Genomic DNA, 22509 nt, shown 5'->3' with positions numbered 1-22509 from the left:
CAGTGAGTTATGTTAGGTGTTTTTTTTTTCTCTTTAAACCTTGTGGTTTTCTGTACTATAAGGTATATTTACAGAGTAATGAGAACCAAACCAGTTTTAACCAGATTAGAAAATAGACTGCATATGATGATATCATGATGTCTGAAGAAATAAATTGAATAATTAAATCTCTGATTAATACACGAACACAGTGGTAATACTGAGATACCCTACTTGTCACTCAATACTTTCATGGATTTTATTTTAAAGTCTTAGGCCCACAAAAGAGGACTGTCAAAATGGTTATTAAATCACAAAGAACATGAACGCCCACAAACAGACAATTCTTTTCATCCCTACTGCAAGAAAGAAATCTTCAACTGAAATATGAGAAACCCTGGAAAGGGGCTTTAAATAATATATTAATTTTATATCAAGAATGTGCATCTGTTTATGGCCAAAAAAATTCTACACCAAGATAAGAAGGGGACATGATGATTTCGATTATTCAGGATGATTATTATTAGTATAAAAATGAGCATTTTAAAATGAGAAATATTTAAGATAATTGCTTGTTTTTTCCCTTGTGGTCTATTGTCACATGCAGGATGCAGCTGAAGTTCTTTGTCTTGGAGACAATCTGTATTCTTTTGCTTACAGACCTGTTATATTTTTTTCCTTCGTTAGTTTTCTATCCTTAGATGTCTTAATCACAGCCCCTGTTTTCTTTCCTTCCTTTAATGAGGGAAGTAATACACGGAAGGAGAGAAAAGTGTGGTCAGATGAATGGGTACCTGGGACCTGTCAGGCCCTAGCAGATGTGCTGAGGGGATGAGGGTTATGACCCTGTCATTCAGGCAGAGGGGGAGGAGCCAGTGCTGCCTGGAGCCATGTTGGAGCCTGAGGCTCAGGAAAAATCAGTCATACTGATCCTGTCTTTATTTAAAATTCTGATTTCATCAAATATCATCATCCATGTTTTGCATTAATTTTGATTTTTAAAATGTTTACATTTTATATAATGTGTTATATAATATAAATAAATATTATAAAGTGGAGCTAGTTAATATGTACTAGATATGGTACATTCTGTAAGATGCATGTTTTAAAAGGTGATGGGAATGTTCTAGATTCAAAAAGACTAAAGAGATAACCGAACGCAAAGAGTGAAATTTGATTGGGTACTGATTTGAAAATACTTGATTACCGAGTTTTTTGCTGTCCTCTTAAAATTTGTATTTCAAGTGAGTGCCTCCCTTGCCTCACCCTCATGCCAGCCCTGGAGTGGACAACAAGGGCAGTGTAAACCACAGGCTAAACGACCTAAAGGGGAAGAAGACACATCTTTGCTGAGTGTCATCAGCAAAGTTTTCAGAAGAAGCCTTAAAGGGTGAATAGTATTTCTGCCTGCCAGACACAGGTGAAGGGAGAGGAGGGCACATGTGACCAGAGGCATCTCATGCAGAAAGAACAATATGGACAAGGGTACCAGCAGTGCAGGCATGAGGGCTGCAAATAGCAGGCAGGCCAATCAACCTGGGAATGGGTCATGGATAAGGCAGTAATGAGAGAAAAAGCTGAATGGAGACATTTAGATCCTTCAGTGAACTGCCTCTATGTTTAATTCGGGAGGCAAGGGGGAGCTACTGACAATTTTTTTTCTTTTGGTTTTGAAATTAAAATGCATCTTAAATGTTTTCTTAAATTATTTTCAAGCACTTTCATAGAAGTAGCTTAAAACTTAAAATGTATTTTTGCTATTGTTCAAGATATAGGCCTCTGGGCTTCCCTGGTGGCACAGTGGTTGAGAATCTGCCTGCTAATGCAGGGGACACGGGTTCAAGCCCTGGTCTGGGAGGATCCCACATGCCGCGGAGAAGCTGGGCCCGTGAGCCACAACTACTGAGCCTGCGTGTCTGGAGCCTGTTCTCCGCAACAAGAGAGGCCGCGATAGTGAGAGGCTTGCGCACCGCGATGAAGAGTGGCCCCTGCTTGCCACAACTAGAGAAAGCCCTCGCACAGAAACGACGACCCAACACAGCCAAAAAAAAAAAAAAAAAGATATAGCCCTCTTCTAAATCTAGTGTAAAGTGATGTGAGTGAAAATAGGATATCAGAGAGAAATTTAGAAACAAGGAGGATAAAGCCTTGGTGATTGGATTATAAGCACGATTTCTATGCATGCTGAACTTAAAAATTTCCCAATTTAAAATATTTTGTCCTATTATTTTTACTAGTATATTCTGCCCCCCCCAACTTTTTAACAGCTTTGTTACATTGTAATTTATATACAATAAATGGCACATATTTAAAATGTACAGTTTATCAGTTCTGATATATGCATACAACTGTGAAACCATCACCACAAACAAATAATGCACATACCCTCACATCAAAAGTTTCCTCAGAATCCTTTGCAATGCATCCCTCCTTCTTCTCACCCTCTGCCCCATTCCCAGGGCACCACTGGTCTGCTTTGTGTCACTGTAGATTAGTTTGCACTTTTTTTGTTTTGGTTTTTTTTGTTTGGTTTTTAAAATTTATTTTTGGCTGCGTTTTGGGTCTTCACTGCTGCGAGAAGGATCTTTCTAGTTGTGGTGAGCGGGGGCTACTCTTCGTTGCGGTGTGTGGGCTTCTCATTGCGGTGGCCTCTTGTTGCGGAGCACGGGCTCTAGGCGAGTGGGCTTCAGTAGTTGTAGCACGTGGGCTCAGTAGTTGTGGCTCACAGGCTCTAGAGCGCAGGCTCGGCAGTTGTGGTGCATGGGCATAGTTGCTCCACAGCATGTGGGATCTTCCCGGACCAGGGCTAAAAGTTTCCTCAGAATCCTTTGCAATGCATCCCTCCTTCTTCTCACCCTCTGCCCCATTCCCAGGGCACCACTGGTCTGCTTTGTGTCACTGTAGATTAGTTTGCACTTTTTTTGTTTTGGTTTTTTTTGTTTGGTTTTTAAAATTTATTTTTGGCTGCGTTTTGGGTCTTCACTGCTGCGAGAAGGATCTTTCTAGTTGTGGTGAGCGGGGGCTACTCTTCGTTGCGGTGTGTGGGCTTCTCATTGCGGTGGCCTCTTGTTGCGGAGCACGGGCTCTAGGCGAGTGGGCTTCAGTAGTTGTAGCACGTGGGCTCAGTAGTTGTGGCTCACAGGCTCTAGAGCGCAGGCTCGGCAGTTGTGGTGCATGGGCATAGTTGCTCCACAGCATGTGGGATCTTCCCGGACCAGGGCTCAAACCCGTGTCCCCTGCATTGGCAGGCGGATTCTTAACCACTGCGCCATATGAAATTATGTAGTATGTACTGAATATGATTTATTCTACAAGACGCATTTTTAAAAGGTGGAGGAATGTTCTAGATTAAAAGAGACTGAAGAGCCACATCAACCAAATGCAATGGGTGAAACCTGACTGGATGTTGATTTGAGAACACTACTGACAACATTAGGGAAAATCTGAATAGGACTGGCTGCTACATGACAATAGGGAATAACTATTAATCCTCTTAGGTGTGAAAAGTCATACCTTTTTGTAGGGGAATATCCTAACATTGCATTTAAGTGTAAAGTGTCATGGTTTCTGCAATTTACGTTCAAATGGTTCAGAAAGATAAACAAAGCTATATGGAAACACTTTAACAACAGTTGAATCTACATTGTGGGTACAGGGGTGTTTATAAAGGTTCTTTTCAACTTCTCTGTATGTTTGAACTTTTTTAATAATAAAAACTGGGAAGGGGAGAAGGACATAAAATTAAAAATTGAGATTTTCTTGGAAAATCTAAGCTATAAAAAATCACCAAGTCTTTTTCCTACTTCTAAATCTCTCACAGAGAGATATAGATATTTCTCTCTATATTTAATCTTATCACCCCACACCTGAATTGAAATAAGCATACATCTTAACCAAGAGCAACAGTGAATCTTGACCTTCACCTCACATCATATGTAAAAATTAACATAAATTTGATCATAGGCCTAAATGTAAAGGCTAAAATTATAAAATTTCTGGAAGAAAAACAGAGAAGTATACCATAGTGATCTTGAGTTTGGCAAAGATTTCTTAAATACAACGTAAGCATAAACTATAAAAGAAAAAATCAATAAATTGGACTTCATAAAAATTAAAATGCAAGTTAAAATCACAATGAGATACTACCACACACCTGATAGAATGGATGAGATTAAAAACACTGATGATACCAAGTGTTGGGAAGGATGTGGAGCAACAGGAACTCTCCTGTACTGCTGTGAGAATGCTAGATGAGAAAACCACTTTGGAAAACTGTTGAACCACTTCTTAAAAATGTAGATATGTACCAACCAAATAACTCAGCCATTCAGTTCTTAGGTATTGACCCAAGAGAAACGAAAGCATTTGTCCAAACGAAAACTTGTTCATAAATGTTCATAGTAGCTTTATTTGTAATAACCAATACTGAAAACAACTCAAATATCCATCAGCCAGTAAATAGATAAACAAATTGTGGTATACCCACAGCAATGGAACTCAGCAATGAAAAAGAAGGAAAAAAATCCTCAAAATAATTATGCAGCAGAAAACCTACATAACCTTGGGCATGATCAATGAAAGAAATGATTAATAAACTATACTTCATCACAATTAAAAACTTCCGTTTTATGAAAGACAGAGTCAAGAGAATGAAAGACAAGCCACAGACTGTAAGAAAATATTTGCAAAAGACACATCTGATAAAGGACTCTTATCCAAAATATAAAAGGACTCACAAATTTCAACAATAAGAAAACAAGCAACCAGGTTAAAAAGGTCCAGAGACCTTAATAGACACCTCGCCAAGTGAGATAGACAAATGGCAAATAAGCATATGAAAAGATGCTCCACATCATATGTCATCAGGAAACTGCAAATTGAAACAACAATGAGATACCACTACACACCTATTAGAATGCCAAAATCTGGAACACTGACAACACCATATGCTGGCGAGGATGTGGAGCAACAGGAACTCTCATTCATTGCTGGTGGGAAAGCAAAATGGTACAGCCACTGTGGAAGACAGTTTGGTGGTTTCTTTACCATACGATCCAGCAATTGTGTTCCTTGGTATTTACCCAAAGGAGTTGAAAATTTATGTTCACACAATAACCTGCACACAAATATTTACAGCAGCTTTATTCATAATTGCCAAAATCTGAAATCAACCAAGATGTCCTTCAGTAGGTAAATGGATAAATATACTGCAGTAATCCAAACAATGGGATATAACTCAGTGATAAAAAGAAATGATCTATCAAGCCATGAAAACACATGGAAGAACCTTAAATGTTTATTACGAAGTGAAAGAAGCCAGTCTGAAAAGGCTACCTACTGTATGATTCCAACCATTCCAGAAAAGGCAAAACTATGGCGACAGTAAAAAGATAGGTGGTTACTAGCAGGGAGAGAGGGATGAATAGGTGGAGCACAGAAGATTTTTAGGGCAGTGAAATGATTCTTTATATTATAATAGGGCATACATGTCATTGTACATTTGTCCAAACCTATAGAATATATGACACCAAGAGTGAACCCTAATCTGTGGACCCTAGGTGACTATGATGTGTCAATGTAGATGCATCAGTTGTAAAATGTGTACTACTCTGGTGGGAGTTGTTGATTCTGGGGGAGGCTGTGCATGTGTGAGGGCAGGGGGGATATGGGAAATCTCTGTATCTTCCTTTGAATTATGCTGTGAACCTAAAACTGCTCCAAAAAATAAAGCTGAATAAAGAAAATTATGGTAAGTGAAAGAAGCCAGACAAAAAAAGACTTCTTTGATTATCTCCTTGTGGTGGTGTTTAACTTATACCTCAATGCTTTGGAAGTTAAGTCTAAAGGCTTGATTTATTTTGGGTAAGAATATTTCATAGGTCATGCTGTGTACTTCTTATTACGTCACATGAGGAGGTAAATAGATTGTTCTACTGTGTGATACTCAATTTGATCATTTGCTTAAGGTGGTGATTGCTAGATCTCTCCTCCATGAAGGTCTATTTTTTTCGTTTGCAATTAGCAAGTGATCTATGGACTATGCATCAGCAACAAGTGAATATCTCATCTGAGTTCATGGATAATCCTTGCATGGACTGATTATTTTATTAGGTTTTTTAAAGCATTAATTTAAAAATTTCCATTATTCTTCCTCATGAATTGGCTGGCTTTCTTCTTAACCAACTGAGACTGAAAAGTTTTTGAGCAGAACAAATTTCTCATGTTTGTTTCCCTTGACAAATCATGCTCATCCTTCAATGAGCCCCTCTTCTGAAACCCTAACCTCCTCCTTCCTAACTTCCTAACCACAGAAGCTAAGTGTTTTCAAGCCATGTTGCAAATAGTACCGTTTTTTCATTCACTCTCTCATTCAGAAATACTTATTGTGTCCATGCCATGTTTTAGGCACTGTTCTAGGCATGGGGCACATAGTAGTGAATAAATCAGAAGAAGTCTCTGGCCTACACTGTAGTGTGTGTGTGTGTGTGTGTGTGTGTGCGCGTGTGTGTTTGTGAGTGTGACTGAGTAAATAAATATAAACATAACAGAATGCCATAATAGAAATACCACTGTAAAGAAAAAGAAGGCAATGGAGGAGGGAAGGGTAATGATGGGGTGTGTGTTATTTTAGGTAGGAAGTCAAGGAAGGTATAGCTGACAGCCATCAGCGCCCGGCCCACATTTCCATTCCCTAGGCACTCTGGAATGATCCAGTTCAAGCCAATCTTACTGGCAGCACTTGTGACTCCTTGTCCGTGGCCTGAGGGCTTCTCTCTGTCTGTTTGTGTGACAGGTTCATGCTTGAGGAACAGCTCTCAGCCAATGGCCAACAGGAGTGGAAGGACAAACATCTTGTTTCCCTGCCCCCTTGGGTGGGACATGTTTGATGTGTGGTCCACGTTTCCCAGAGGATCCCTGTGGGCTGAGCTCCAGTCGTCATTGGTAGTACCCTGCTCATTAAAGTGCTCTGGATTGTTTCTTTTCCTTTGCGTCTCACGTCTCCACTCCTCTACCACTGCTTCCTGGTATCACATTTTACTCTTCAAACATACCACTTGCACTCAAATCCTTAAGTTTGGGAGGAGCACAGCCTAAGTCAGTAGGGCCTAGAAGTGATGCAAGGAAGGAGACCCTCAGAATACGATTCTAGAATTGGATCACTTGCTAGTCAGATGGCAACTAAGACCCTGCTACTGTTGGTAAGTGAGGCCACGATAATGTCTGGCTACCGTAGCATCACTATCACTAAGAGTCTTACCTGTGGTGGATGGGGCTGGTGTGCAGGGGGAAGACAATGTTCTGACCTATAGAGTAGCTCATGAACAGAATGGGGGGCAGTGGCAATTATTAGAAGTTTGGAATTGGTTTGTTGTTGTCAACTGCTAGAGGAGCCATGAAAGAAGAAAATAACAGGCTCAGGTCAGGTAAACATTAATTTAGAATTTGGGTTGAAAGAAAGCCAGAAGTCTTCCATGTCATCTTTTAAAGGGGGTCTCATTTCCTGTAGACAGAGGGTAGACTGAGCTGCAAAATAAGACCTCAAATGTGATCTTAAATACAGCAGAGCTAAAAAAAGGAGGTTGAGTTCACAGCCCAGAAGTGTTCTTATGCTAAAGTCAGGAAACTGAAAGGGAAGGAGAAGAGCCCATTTGGGGAGATGGGATTGAGGATTTAACTCTCTAGATTCCTCTGAATAATCTGAATAATATTCCTCTGAATAATAATTCCTCTGAATAATCCAGAATTCTCTGGAGCCCTACCTCTTGCTAGAGGAAGCTAGTCTCCAACTGCCTGGAGATTGTACAAAGGTCCTACCTAGGGCAGATGCCTTGCAAGATGATGCTTGTCTGTAAGATCTTTCCTTCCCTCTCTTTATTGCTCCTAGACCAATAATTAGAAGTCTTACTATGAGCCCAGCAGAGAAATACTACTATGTGAAGAAAGAGATTATTCACTGAAAGCACTGCAGAACCTGGCAGTGTTATGTACCACCAGGAACTGGGAGAATTTGCCTGGAAATGGATATTAAAGGTGGTGGAATCATGCGGGACACACTATGAGGCTGGATAAAAGAGAGTTTATTAATATGGGTGCATTATTCAGTGACTCAAGACTTACTGTCTTGGTAGGAGGCCTAGAACTGTCCCTAGTACATTGCAGGAATAGCTCTTCAAAACTTGAAAACAATGATGAGATGGAGATGCTTGAATTTCATAGAAGAAAGCTGAGGAAGGGGTAAAGATATTCCAACAGACTAGATTGAAGAATGCATTTATTACATAATACCAGAAAACCTACCTGCTAACAATGTTCCCTGGTGGGGGGGGGTGGTTCAGAGGGCACTCCCTTCACTAAAATATGGAATGTGCTAGTACATTCTGAGAAGCTCAGAATTGTTTGTCCTCTACCTTAAGCTTGTTGCCCCAGAATCAATGGGAATAACAGGATTCTAGGGGACAGGCTGGTAGCACTATACCATCAGAGGCAACAGGCATGTAATTATGATCACATATATCAACCTGAATAAATCTTAGGGGCCTAACGTTGATGGGGGGAAGTGAATCCCAGAAGAACATGTGAGTTATTTAGGTTTTAAAAACACACAAAATGAAAATGTAAGTGTGTGTGTGTGTGTGTGTGTGTTTGTGTGTGTGTGTGATGAGAGGTTAGTAAACACAAAACTAGAAGAATGGTTCTGGGAGGAAGGGGGAAGAGAGAAGGGTTGGGGAGGTTATAGCAAGACTTCTAAGGTCTTGGTAATATTCATTCTCTCAAAACAGATGCCTAGCACACAGGCGATCACTTTACTGTCACTCTCTATACACATAAGTTATACTTTTTGAATGTATTCACTATTTTAAGAAAGATTTATTTATTTATTTATTTATTTATTTATTTATTTTTGGCTGCATCAGGTCTTAGTTGTGGCGCGTGGGCTCTTTGTTGCGGCACATGGGCTCTTTGGTTGTGGTGTGTGGGCTTCTCTCTAGTTGTTGCGTGTGGGTTTTTCTCTTCTCTAGTTGTGGTGTGCAGGCTCCAGGGCACGTGGGCTCTGTAGTTTGCGGCAAGCGGGCTCTCTAGTTGAGGTGCTGGAGCTCAGTAGTTGTGGCGCATGGGCTTAGCTGCCCCGCGGCATGTAGGATGTTAGTTCCCTGACCAGGGATCGAACCCAGGTCCCCTGCTTTGGAAGGTGGTTTCTTTACCACTGGACCACCAGGGAAGTCTTGAATGTATTCAATATTTAACAAAAATAATTTAAAGAAATAAAGCCTAACCACAGTTTCTGGCTGGTTGTGACACAGTAGAGAGTAGTGAAAGGAATGCAGGTATTGGGCTTTGGCATCAGATAGAGTCAAATTCAAGCCACTTACTGGCTACACAACTTTAGGGAAGTTACTGAGTCTCTTGGCGATAGGTTTCTCAGCAGCAAAATGATTTTGATAATAATCCAGCAGAGTAGTGGTAAGGATTAAACGAGATAATTCACATAAATCTGATAGTCAGCACCTGGCACATATCAGGTGCTTAAGATACAGCAGTTGCTATTCAAAAAGTTTGTCCATGCTTCCCATTTTTTTCCCTTTTAGGAATTGTCCATGTTCCTCACTTGAATTTGACTACATTCACCTTAATTATTTCCTGAAAGCACAGCTTTATGTTGGGTGGGCTATGTCTTATTTAAAAAAATTTTTTTAAGTTAGTTTCAAAATACCATTATCTCATTTGACCCTCTTTTTTAATCCTCAGTTCCTAGCACAGGTTGGAACATGAAAGGAGCCCCAATAAACCTTAGCAAATGAATGAATGTAGCAGGTAGGAATAATGAGCTTAATTGTGTTCCCCCCTAAATTCATATACTGAAATCCCAATCTCCAGTACTTTCAGAATGTAACTGTATTTGGAGATAAGGTCTTTAAAGAGGTGATTAAGTTCAAAAGAGGCCATTAGGGTATGGCCCTAATCCAATATGACTATTGTCCTTATAAGAAGAGTAAGAGGGGACTTCCCTGGTGGCGCAATGGTTAAGAATCTGCCTGCCAATGCAAGGGACACAGGTTCAATCCCTGGTCCAGGAAGATCCCACATGACGCAGAGCAACAAAACCTGTGCGCCACAACTACTGAGCCTGCGTGATGTAACTACTGAAGCCCGTGCACCCAGAGCCCGTGTCTGCAACAAGAGAAGCCACTGCAATGAGAAGCCCGCGCACTGCAACAAAGAGTAGCCCCCGCTCGCCACAACTAGAGAAAGCCCGCGCACAGCAACAAAGACCCAATGCAGCCCAATAAATAAATAAATACATAAATCTTAAAAAAAGAAGGGTAAGAGACCCTACAGATGAGCTCCCACAGGGGAAGGCCATGTGAGGACACAGGGAGAAGGCCAAAGAGAGAGAGGCCCCAAGAGAAACCAACCCTGCCGACACCTTAATCTCGGCTTCCAGCCTCCAAAACAGTGAGAAATACATTTCTGTTGTTTAAGTCACTTGGTCTGTGGTATTTTGTTATGGCAGCCCTAGCAAATCAATAGAGTAGGGCAATATTACTATCCCCAAGTTATAAATGTATAAACTGAGTTTCAGGGGTTAAGACCTGTACAGACTTAACGTAAGCAGTAAAAGGGTAGAATTGCTCATTGAATTGAATCTAGGTGTCAGATTCTGACATTAAAGATGCTTCAATCTATACAAACAATTTTTAAATCAAATTCTTATTTTTATCAAAGTTAATATATGGGTTTCTGAAAATAACAAGATTTACCTGCCTTTCCCTCATCTAACGTGGCTTCTTCAGAGGCAACCCCTTTGAGCACTTTAGGTGTTTCTGCGCTTGGTATACGTGTCTAAATAACATGCTAATACAGAACATGTGATGATTTTTCAAACCAAGACATCACCTATGAGGTTCGTTATTAAAGATGAGTCTTAATTATCTCCACACACACACAGAGAAACACACATAATCACTATCCTTCGCCTTTCATCTCAAAGTTTTATCACGACCTTTGATAATTTTTCTTCTTCTGTATTGTCTTAGTTTTCTCCAGGTCAATTTTATTTTTTGCTTTCATATTAGACTTTCCTCAAATGTCTGGTGATCCTTGGCTGTCCATTCACATTTAAGAAAAAGCTTTTTTCCACTTTACCCTGCTCCCATCCTTCAAAGGTGACTAGTGACTTCCATTTTTGACTTTTTCTAGGGTTTCACATCAGAGATTGGCTAGTTATTGCTGGACGCTCTGCAGGAACTTAGGTTTTAACTTCATTTTCTCTAAGTTGGTTGTTCATTGTCTGTCTTTCTATCTTCTAGAATTTCCTGACATCTCCTCTCTGCTGTCATTTCATCTCCTGTGCTCTTTGTACTTTTTATGCCTTTTTATTCCTTAACTGTTATTTTAGGGGTTTTTGAGAGTAGAGACAAACAGGCTTTTAAACGGAAGCCTACATTTCTAATTTTGACTTCTCATGGGTTTTTACTATTAAGTCAACAAGTAATGGTTAGTATCAGCTCAATGCAAATGAATAAAAATATCCCTGCTTTTTCAGTTGCCTTTGTCAAAGCCTCTTTTACTTTGAAAACCTTGTGTTATGAGTTATGAGTGTCACGAATAAGAAGAATAACAAGAAATTTCTTACTTAAGTATCACTTATACCTGAAGACGTCTGTGCTCAGAGCAAGGTGAGGAGGGTGTACACACAGGACAAAGGGCTGGTGTGGAGTCCCACGGAGGCTGGCCCAGTGTGTGGTGACAAAGCCTGTGCAGGGAGAGAGGTGAGGATCCATGCAGGGGCAGAGTCGGGGTGGGACAGGTCCCGGCCAAACAAAGAGGTCACCCATACTGCGGGGCGGCCTGTGGTGAGGTGAGTGAGAGGGTGTCCGCCTGCGGGGATGTCCCAGCATGGGATCTGAGCACATGCAGAGCAACCTCACAGGGGAGGGGGCAGGGACAGTGATGGGAGTTTGGTCATATATCAAGAGATTGATCAAATAAGTAAAAATACTAATGGTAACGAGAGCCAGGGTTCTCGCCCTCAGAGAATGAAGTCATAAACACGGAAAGGGAGAAAACCAGAATACACCTTCAGAATTGGAATTAGAAGTTATCAGTGTGAAATCACAGACTGCAACGTAGCTGTATCTTTATGGCAACAATGTTGATATATAAATATAGATGTAAATGTCTGCGTGTGTGTGTGTGTGTGTGTGTGTGTGTGTGTGTGTGTGTGTGTGTATACATGTTCCCTAGCTCTGACCATCAAGAGAGCCTAAAAGCTGTGAACTCAAATTGCAACAAGCAGCCCTATCCGGATTGTGGATTCTAAATACCATTTGCTACGTAAGGGAACCAGGGCTCCTTGGTAGGGTGCCAGATTTAGTATATAAAAATACAGCAAATATTTAGCAAACGAGAAATTATTGCCTGGGACATACCTACACTAAATATTTATTAATTATTTATCTGACTTTCAAATTTAACTGATTAACCTCTATTTTATCTGGTAACCCTATTCCTTGGAGAAATGGCCACTTGCAATACTGGGGCAGGGAAAGGACAACATGAGCCGGGAACATTTTGTTGCGTCAGAAAAAAAAAGAAAATACTCACAGAAGGATGGGGCAAAATGACAAAGAAGCCGATGTGAAGGGGTTCCCAAATATGGGACAATGTGAGCATCAAAATAAATAATAATAGTAACAAATTATAACCCAATGAACAAAATAGGAAACCAGGAGCTGAGACTGATGTGAATAAAAGTAAAGGTGTGATAAGGAACAGGATATTTATTTAGATCTAAAGTATCTCTTCGCAAAATTAATACTTGATAATTCCAAATGGAAAAAATAGTAACTTCATTTTGGAGTTACCTCCTTGTGGAGAAGCCTGGTAGACACCATTTTAATCACGCGATGAAAGTGAACATCACCAGTAATAGCACAAATCAAAACTGAGTGTCACCTGAACACAGCATCACTTTGGTGATATTCCTGCCAAACACAAACATACCCAAATTGAGGGATATTCCACAAAATAACCGAGCCTTCGAAAGTATCAAGGTCATGAAAGTCAAACAAAGAGTGAGGAAACATTTTTGACTAAAGGACACTAAAGAGATGTGACAATTAAATGCAATACACATTCTGAAGCGTATCCTTTTTTTGCTATAAAAGATATTACTGGGATGATTGATGAAATTCAATGAAGGTCTTAGGATTGTTTAATATAAATGATCCGTGTTTATTTTGATGGTTATATTGTGATCATGTGGGAGAATAACTGATTGCACTCCCTTAAGTATTTGGGGATGATGGGGCATCAGGTTGGCAACTTACTCCCAAATGGCAGTTCAAGATAAAATAGTTCTTCCTGGGCTTCCCTGATGGCGCAGTGGTTGAGAGTCTGCCTGCCGATGCAGGGGACACGGGTTCGTGCCCCGGTCCGGGAAGATCCCACGTGCCGCGGAGCGGCTGGGCCCGTGAGCCATGGCCGCTGAGCCTGTGCGTCTGGAGCCTGTGCTCCGCAAGGGGAGAGGCCACAGCAGTGAGAGGCCCGCGGGGGTCTAAGACAAGAGCTTAAAATGCCACTAATAAGCAGTGTTTTGCAATGATGATGTAAGAGATTAAAAATGAACCACATGGAAGTCACAAATTCATTTATTAAAAATGCTCCTGAAACTATATTGCTGGCATTTTTAAACTACAAGAAGCCAAAAAGAAAATTTTACATATTACTGATGTTTGTATGCCAAGCATTGGGGAAATTGCCATTTAAAACAAAAACCACGGTAGCTCTTTCTGGGGTTTAGACCTTGGCATTTCATCTCTGGGGTAGATGGTCTTTTTATGAAAAACATCTTTAAGGGAGCTATGGACTGAATGTTCATATGTTGAAATCCTATTCTGCCCTGCCACCCTCCTCTCCTTCCCCCCTTGGGATGGTCCCAAGAGGTGAGGCCTTTGGGAGGTGATTAGGAGTAGATGAGGTCACGAAGGAGGAGCCTCATGAATGGGATCAGTGCCCTTTTAAGAGTTAGGAGAGGTTGCTGCCCTCTACTCTCCATCATGTGAGGATGCAAGAAGTCAGCAGTCTGCAACCTGGAAGAAGGCCCTCTCCCCACCATGCTGGCATCCTGATCTCAGATTTCCAGCCTCCAGAACTGCGGGGAATAAATTTCTGTTACTTATAAGCCACCTAGTCTATGGTAATTTTTTATAGCAGTCAGAACAGACTAAGACAAAGTGTGTCAGACACTGCTAATTCCCTACTCCTTGTCTATTCTTCTCGCTTTCCTTAGTTATAGAAATCCAACCTCTTGTTGGGCAACAATGCCCAGCTAAAATACTACTCAGCCTTCTTTAGATCTAGGTGTGCCCCAAGGCACCACTCTATCAATTAGACCTAAACGGAAATGTGCTGGAAATGTTGGGAGAAGAATCGGCTTTCCCTCATACAGGCACCACCCGTTCTCCTTCCTTCCAGTCTGCAATTTGGCTGTAGCTCCTGAGAAACAGCAGCCTATTTGTGACTCATTAAACAACAGGCTTGATGATAAAAGTCAGCATGACATGGATGGCAATGAGGATGGCAAGGAAAGAAAAACAGCCTGGGTACTTCATGGCATTACTGAGCTGCTGTGCCAATCTTGAACTCCCTACCAGTGGATTTTTTATTAAGAGAAACAGCAAACTCTCTACATGTTTATGCCAGTTGGGTTTTCTGTTATTTGCATCTGTATAAATTATTAACAACGAGTTTGATGGGCTTTTTAAATCAAAGGTGGAGATCCAAGATGGTTGAATTGCTTGTAATAAAGTAAAAGGAATCTTGTATTTAAAGAGACTGTTCTGGAGAGATGTGAAGGGGATGTGGGGTTAGAGTAGCAAATCCAGGGTGACTGGAAGAGACCTAAGGAAAGACATAATCAGTGAGAAATTCCCTAAGGTTGCAACTGACCAACAGTTTTAGGAAAAGTTATATCTGACATCAATTTTGAAATTGTTTCCTGTGTTGTAAGATGGTTCTTATACTGTAATAACCATTTGTTACCCCTCAACCTAAAAGTCTGCTCCATAGAACTGTCTTATGTTGATGAAATGCTCGTGTCCAGTGAGGGGCAAGGCACTGAAATAATTTGAGGACACCAGCCACAGTGGAGAGAGCTGGCTCTGAACTTTTCATAACATGTAAGATGGTAGGTCATAACATTTTGTTTGGTTATTGAAAGAAATGTCAATCCTGCAACGACAGGCTGGAGAACCTAAGGATATCTTCTCATCCTTGAAGTGGAAGCCTATTGGTTGACAAGGAAGCCTTCAACAAATATCTGGAGGGTGCTGATGTTATACCATGTGATTCTTTCACAGAAGAGTCAGTCCCTAGGATTGTTGTTTTCTTTTCCCTAAATGTCCTTTTATAGCTTGAATTGGAACTCAGAACTCATATTTCTATAAAAATATAACAAAAGGGGGTTGCATTTTCTTGTCAGGTCACAAAAGCTTACTTATATCAGTTAACCTCACTAGATTAGAATATTACCATTCTTTATGTTTTAAATGCAGACTTGTTTATATTAAACTCAGCAACTTAACATAACTTTATATGTTTTGCTCTGTTCACTGTTTGATTTAAGTCAGATAGCACTTCTCCAAGCAGCAATTAAGGAATCTGGACTCCTTCTAGCATGTGATCCAATATCTGCACATCCTTTGCTTCTAAGCCTGTAGACAGAAGAGCTGATTATCTCATGGGAAACTTTAGGGATCAAGCCTGGGCATGACACACATTACTCCTGCCCACATTCTGCTGGACAGACTAATAACTGGGCTCCAGCCTAACTGCAAGGGAGGCCTAGAAACACAGTCTTCCTTTGTGGCCAGGGAAGAGGAAAAAGGAATGAGGGCATCTTGCACCTACTTTGCAAGGTTTTGTGAAGATTAAATGAAATAACTGCACATTCTAGGCTCTCGTCAAGTATGTCTTTTCCTTCCTTTGGAATCAGCTAAGTACATACTGTGGTGGCAGGCTGCAGTGGTGGTGGGTTCTGGTGCAAAGGACTCCTAGTGAAAGGGTTTTGGTAACGAAAATCAGATGCAGATTCTGGTCGAGTTAAGCAGAGGTTGTGGTAGCCTGAAAGACAGGGAGAGAATGAGAACATAGGAACTGTGAGTTAGATGCTCTTGAAAGGGCTCCTAGAAATTCAGGACAAATTCAAGGAGAGGAGAAAGAGGGAATAAGCGTTTTGGCTGGAAGATCAGAGCCTTCCAGGGAAGACATGGTGGGGCAAAGGCAGAAGGAAGCAGCATCTGTGAAATGTACAGGTTGCTTTCGGAAAACAGAGGAATGCTCAGCACCTCCCCCAACCACTGAAGCCGCACGGAGTCAAAGGTGAGTGAAAAAGCCACTGAAGGCAAGGAGATCACCCTTTACTGAAAATATATAATGTTCTTAGTAGACTTAAAAATATAACATTTAAAAAAGGAAATGATATAATGTAAAGCAATTACTTCCAAATAGTATTGGAGAGTACATTTAAATATGATTGAAGAATGCAATGTGTGAACCTTGATTGGATCAGGTTGGGGGGGAGGACACAAGCTATCAAAAATAATGTTGGTATTTTATGCTTGAAATTTGCTAAGAGAGTAGATCTTAAATGGCCTCCACCCCCCACCCCCCCAACAAACACACAAAGGTAACTATGTGAGGTAATGGATTTGTTAATATTGTGGTAATCCATTTCACAATATGTGGGCATATCGAATCATCACGTTGTACACCTTAAACTTATACGTTATTGGTCAATTATATCCCGTTAAAGCTGGCAAAAAATATTGTTGGGACAATCAGGAAAGTTGAAATGTGAACTAAATTTAGATATAGATTTTTGTTAATTTTCTTAGATCTGACTAAAGGTTGGGATTAGGTATAACCTTTTCCTTAGGTGATACCTGCTGAAGCATCACCTAAGAAAAAGGATGAAGCATCATGATGTCTGCAATTTAGTTTCAAGTGTATCAGAAAACGTACATAAAGCAAATATAGCAAAATGTTAACAATGACTAAATCTAGGTGGAAGGTGTATGAACAGAAATTATACTGTTCTTTCAATGCTTCTGTATTTTTAAAAATTGTGATAATGAAAATCTGAAAAATGACAATACGACTGAAGGTTTCTAGACTGTGATCATTTATTTGCTTATCAAGAGAACAAAGCAGTCACCCAATTATTCATAAAATATATCATCAGATGATAATATAGCTCAAATAGTTTTAGATGGAACTGGCTGGGGTCAAGTATCAAGCCTGGGACATATGGGCACCAGACCGTGAACTCCATGAAGCCAGGACACCACTGTTTTCACCATTATACGTCCAGCACTTAGTCAAGTGCTAGGAAATAGTAGGTGACAAGTAAATTTCTGTTCATTGAATGGTGAAGTAAATGTGAAAGTTCTATGCTTAGGACAGATATTCCAACCCTTTTGTGTTTTCTACGTACCACTGCTTTTTGGAAGACAAGAAATATACAAATAATATTTATGCATCTGGTACATTTGGCAACTCCCTACCATTAATTCAATAACTCAGTTTTGAATTTCAAGCCAAAACATTTAGAAACCTGTGCTTTTCAGAGCTAAGTTACGTGTAAGCCTACCTTAATATTTTTATGAAGTTATTTTCTTTAAGGCTGTTTTCACTCGATATTTTATTTTAAAAATAAGAGCTAGATTTTACTGGATAAAAATAGTGACTATTAATGACAAAATCAAATGAAGGATTCTTCTGAAACTTTAAAGGTAAATTATCAAACATAACAAAATTATTTCAAAATTATTTTATTAATTTATTTTCCATTAAAACTACTAGTCATCTATTATTCATTTTTAAAATCAATCTTTATGCAAACCTAGATGATGATAAAGGCCACACAGGGACAATCTTATCGAACAGTTGATAAGTTTTCTAGATTGATTTGTTCTTGTATTTAAAAATGTCTATAAGTTCTGATATCTTCCAACATTTTTAACAGCATTATGAAATTATTAGGGAGCTGATCACCAAATCCGAGGGCGTTTGCTGCATCATTTTGACACTAACAACCACTGCTTTCTTTCAGTTCTTTTTTCAGATGTTGAGGAAGTATGGTAATTCTCTGGAGAGGCGATGGGGCCTAGTGACAGACTGGCTATAAGGGATGAAGGCAAGAGTGGAGAAACCTTCTTTTTAAAAAGCAGGTTTCCATGTAACCCCTTTTTAGCACTATTATTTATATTAATCTCTAAAAATTTTATTCTTTTATTTTTATTTAGACCAATCTTAATCTGATCCTAAAGCTGTTAGGCTTAAAATAAAGTAACCTTATCCAACGGTAGAATAAGAGGTTTGGCCATGTGGAAGTGAAAAATACTCTATAGACCAGGAGAATTAATTTACCTTACTGCTCCAGGAGGCTGAGGGCCAGTGTGATATAATAGAGAGCATACTCTACTTTGAAGACTTGGGGCCAAGTCCAGGCTTCCTTTTTACTTGCTCTTCTGACCCTGGGTAAGTCATTTAATTTCTCTGGGTCTTCCTCTAGTCTTATAATATCACTGCCTCTAAAGAAAGAACTGACAGAAAAGAAAATGATAAAACAGTCAAATAGAATATGCTGGGAAAATTTGCCAGGGAGTGACATTGATGGTATGTGTTTGATATTAATGAGTAAAATGAAAAAACAAACAAAGTATGTATTTTAGCAGGAACTTTAGGTGGAAAGAAAAAGCCATTGTGACTTCTATAAAATGAATGAACATTGGAAACGAAAAAAAATTTGTGCTGGTGAAACGATTTGTTACACAGTTGCCTATAAAATACAAAGCAACAAAGAACAGAGTTTAGTTACATAGATTCAAGAGAATAAACATCTGGCTTTACATACTTGAGGGAAACTAAGTCACAACAAAACCGGAAACCATCATGATGGATTCCAGCAACAATTTAGTAGCCGAAAGCAGGGCATTATTTTGGAATGTAAAAAATATAGCCTTATAGTCCTACTTTTAAGAAGTTTATCATCAAATTCATAAGAGATAATTAGGCGCATTATAATTATCCTTATTTTGGAAAGAACTTGTCCCAAATGTAACTCATTTGCTAGTATTACCTTACCTGAACTATATTATTCAAAAGTGGACTATAAAAGGATATTGGAAAATCGGGTATCTCAGTGATTAGGCATGAAAACGATAACACATTTCACAAAAGAAGAAATACAAATGGCTAGTTGATATATGAAAAGGTCCTCAATAGCATCAGCAATCAGGGAAATGCAAGTTAAAACCACAATGACAAGTATACACCCCCACCAAGCTGGCAAAGCTGAAAAGGACTGACTATATCAAATGTGGTTGAGGGTGTGGAGCCATGAGGCTCATATGTGGGCGTGAGTGCAACACTTTAGAAAACAGCACGGCATGATTCGTTCAAATTTATAATACACATAACCCCTCCAGGTATACACCATACAGAAACTCACATAGATGTGATGGAATACATACATGAGGAATATTTACAGCAGCATTTATAACAGTTCCAAACTGGAAACAACCTAGATATCCATCAACAATAGAATGCCTAATAAATGACGGCATATTGCTACAATAGAACACTGTAATATGCAACAATTAAAATGAACACATTACAGTTATACGAACCAACATATAGATTAAAAACGATGTTGAGTGAAGCTGTAAGCACAACAGGTTACATATTATTTTGTTCCAAGAAAGGGCAAAACCAAACAATATACTGTTTAGGGATGCATGCATGCTTGTGATAAAACAATAGAGAAAAGCAAGGAAATGGTTATCACTAAAGTTAGAATAATGGTTACCTCTAAAAGGGAGGGAAAGAGTTGTGTTCAGGAAGGTCACCGGGGGACTTCTGGGGTGCTGGCAGTGTTCCAGTTCTTGACCTGGTTGGTTACATGGAGGTTTCTTTTACAATTACTCATTACAACTGAATAACTGATTTATGCATTTTAATGCATATGTCACAATAAAACCTCTAAAAGTAACTGAATATTGTAGATGGAATTTCTAGAACGAAATTGTGCTAGAAAATTTAGCTTATGAAATCTTTGACAGCAAAAGCTACTGATGTGGGATAATAAAACTGATAAAATAGTTTCTCAGACGAGCTCACTTTCAAGTGTAGCAGAAAAGAACCTTATACAAATATCCCATTGTTAAATTTTAACGTAGTATGCAGATCTTTATCATACAAACTGATGTACCAGGCAAAGAACGCTGTTACCTAAAACTTCGGATTTTTTTTTGGAATTGCGAATGAACCAGCTGTTTTCTCCTCTGGATTAATAAGAAGTGAAAGAACTAAAGAGATGCAGACCAAGTTGGAAATGTATGAACTTCCTTCTCTGCCGTCACCAGTTCCAGCTGTTTCCTCCAGTTATCATACTGGGTGAAGTGGGTGGATCTTGCCTAGTAAGCCAGTGCAGCTGTAACTTCATCAGTAGGTGGCTGAGTGCCATTCTGCCTCTCAGCACCGAAGTTCTCTGGTGGAGCCACTGACAACGAAAACAGATCAGGCTGCTGAAAAGTTCCACGTGGTTACACACTTTTCTGGAGGCGTCCTCTGCTGGGTTGCAGAGCTCTGATGTTTGCATTCTTTTTATCCAAAGCTCTCAGAACTTAAAACCTGAGGTGCCTGGCTTTACAAAATCCCCTCAATCTGTATATTTTACTCCTGCCATTTTCATCAAAAAATTAGGAAGAGGAGCAAAATCCAAAAAGATTTACTTTGTAGCCATGTGGGGCCATCACTTGCTGGTGTGATTTCCTGTGAGTCTTGTTTGGAAGGACCTGGCAAGGACTGGTCATGAGAAGAGAGTCGAATCCAGGGTAGCTGAAAAGTAGGAGAGTTAACCTGGCTCTTAGAACTTTGGAGGAAGGGCAGCTGGGCAGAGCTACTTTGTGAGTCTCTTGCTGCTCTGGCAATAGCCATTTCCCTCCTCCCGTCACTTTTACTGCAGCATTTTAATAAAAATGAGCCCTGGGATTTCACCCAGTTACGAGTTTCCTTGGCCTGTTTGCATATGGTGGTGGCAGGAACTCTGAGCTCCCCACATCTGCCTATAAACACTTGCTTCTCACTCCCTGAGGTGGAAAGACCTGTAACAGCCGCTACTGCTGCTTCCAGACGAGGTAAGGAGCGCCAGGGTCCGGAGACCCAACTGTGGAATCTGCTTCCTTTCATCACGGCTGCTTTTATCTCGTTCTCACACTATTCACCAGGACAGGTGCAAGACAGATTTCTGAGGATTCTGAAATCCTTTTATCATAAAATTTCTTGTCCTAGAGAACCACCCTTTCAACCTCATGAGTTTTTTACTTTAATTTACTTTCCAGGATAACACCCGTAGGAAGACCTGCCTAAATGGTAATGATATTTATTTTAGAAAGGAAACAGCCTATGAGTCAGACCTGAAACACAGGCCAAAATTTCTTGATGACGGTAATGGACACTGATTAACAACCAATACCAGCTCTCCAAAGCTCCAAACCACAAGCAAGAATGATTCTTGAAAGGCAGGCACTGCTAAATTCTCCTCCTGAAAAAGTCAAAAATCCTTCCACACTCTCCGGGAGAACGGCTCCCTTTCCTCGTCCCAGCAATTCGCCTCCTTTTTCACTAAAGACTCAGGTTGTGACTCCTCACTCAAGCCGCACCCCTATTTCCTTGCGGGGAGGGGGACGGGGGGGAGAGGGATGTGTTACAACTCTCATCTTTACAATGCCACGCAGTTTACAAAGCGCTTGCACTTCCGTAAAACTCCTCTGAGCTCCGCGAGGGAGGGAGACATTCATTCATTCATTCATCAAACATTTGCTCGGCCCGACCACGCGTTACCGGGCGCTGGGTCTCGCCCCACACAGCGGGAAGGGTGGGGCGTTCGCTCCCTCGAGCAGGTGCAGCGGATCAAGCTGTAAGATAACTTCTGGCTCAGCCGGGCTTTTCGAAGGCCCGTTGGGGCCAAATGCCTCACCTTCGGGTGATGCGCGCCCGAGCATGGCCGCGCGGCCTGGGCCTCCTCCTTGCTCCCCAAGGAGCAGTCACCACCTGCTCTGAAGGAAACCGCTACGGAGCAAGCTCTCTCCACTGCCCTCGGGTCAGAGGTAAGCTTAGGCGGCAGCTTAGGCTCCACGCGGCTCCTCCCCTTCCTCTCCTCAGTTCTGACGCGGCCGTAGAGGCGGCGGCAGCGGCGGCGAGTCCCGCGGCCCGAGGCGCACCCACCCGCTCGCCGAGCCCGACTTCCTCTTCCCTCGGAGCGTCATCGCGCGCGCCAGAGGCGCCCAGGGCGGGGTGGTTGGAAAGGGGAAAAAAGGCCCGCGGAGGAAGCCTCCGAGCGGAGAGAAAAGGGAGGGGGGAAGAGAGCGGTTGCTAGGTGACTTGCGTCATCGGTCCGCGCCGTTTTCCTCCCGCCCCTCTCTCTGGAGTGAGGCGAGAGCCCCGCACTGAGCGAGGGAGACA

At 40.9% G+C, this 22509-nt stretch overlaps 1 long non-coding RNA gene across 3 annotated transcripts; it reads right to left on the bottom strand.

Moving 5' to 3' along the window:
* Positions 1-13649: 13649 nt before the first annotated feature.
* Positions 13650-22110, bottom strand: LOC102995525 (uncharacterized). 3 transcript variants are annotated; one of them, XR_003680525.2, is made up of 4 exons: positions 22025-22110; positions 19853-19933; positions 18412-18587; positions 13650-16104 (listed from the first exon to the last, which is right to left on the bottom strand). It is a non-coding gene; the product is annotated as an uncharacterized lncRNA (long non-coding RNA). The 3 variants fall into 3 exon arrangements; XR_003680526.2 differs by lacking the exon at positions 22025-22110 and having other exon boundaries at positions 13650-14883; positions 15989-16104; positions 19853-20458; XR_008617789.1 differs by lacking the exon at positions 22025-22110 and adding an exon at positions 20368-20445.
* Between the last annotated feature and the right edge of the window lie 399 nt (positions 22111-22509).

The sequence above is a fragment of the Physeter macrocephalus genome, chromosome 7 (genome assembly GCF_002837175.3).
Source record: "Physeter macrocephalus isolate SW-GA chromosome 7, ASM283717v5, whole genome shotgun sequence".
Taxonomy (NCBI): Eukaryota; Metazoa; Chordata; class Mammalia; order Artiodactyla; family Physeteridae; genus Physeter; species Physeter macrocephalus.
This window is presented reverse-complemented; position numbering and strand designations above follow the sequence as displayed.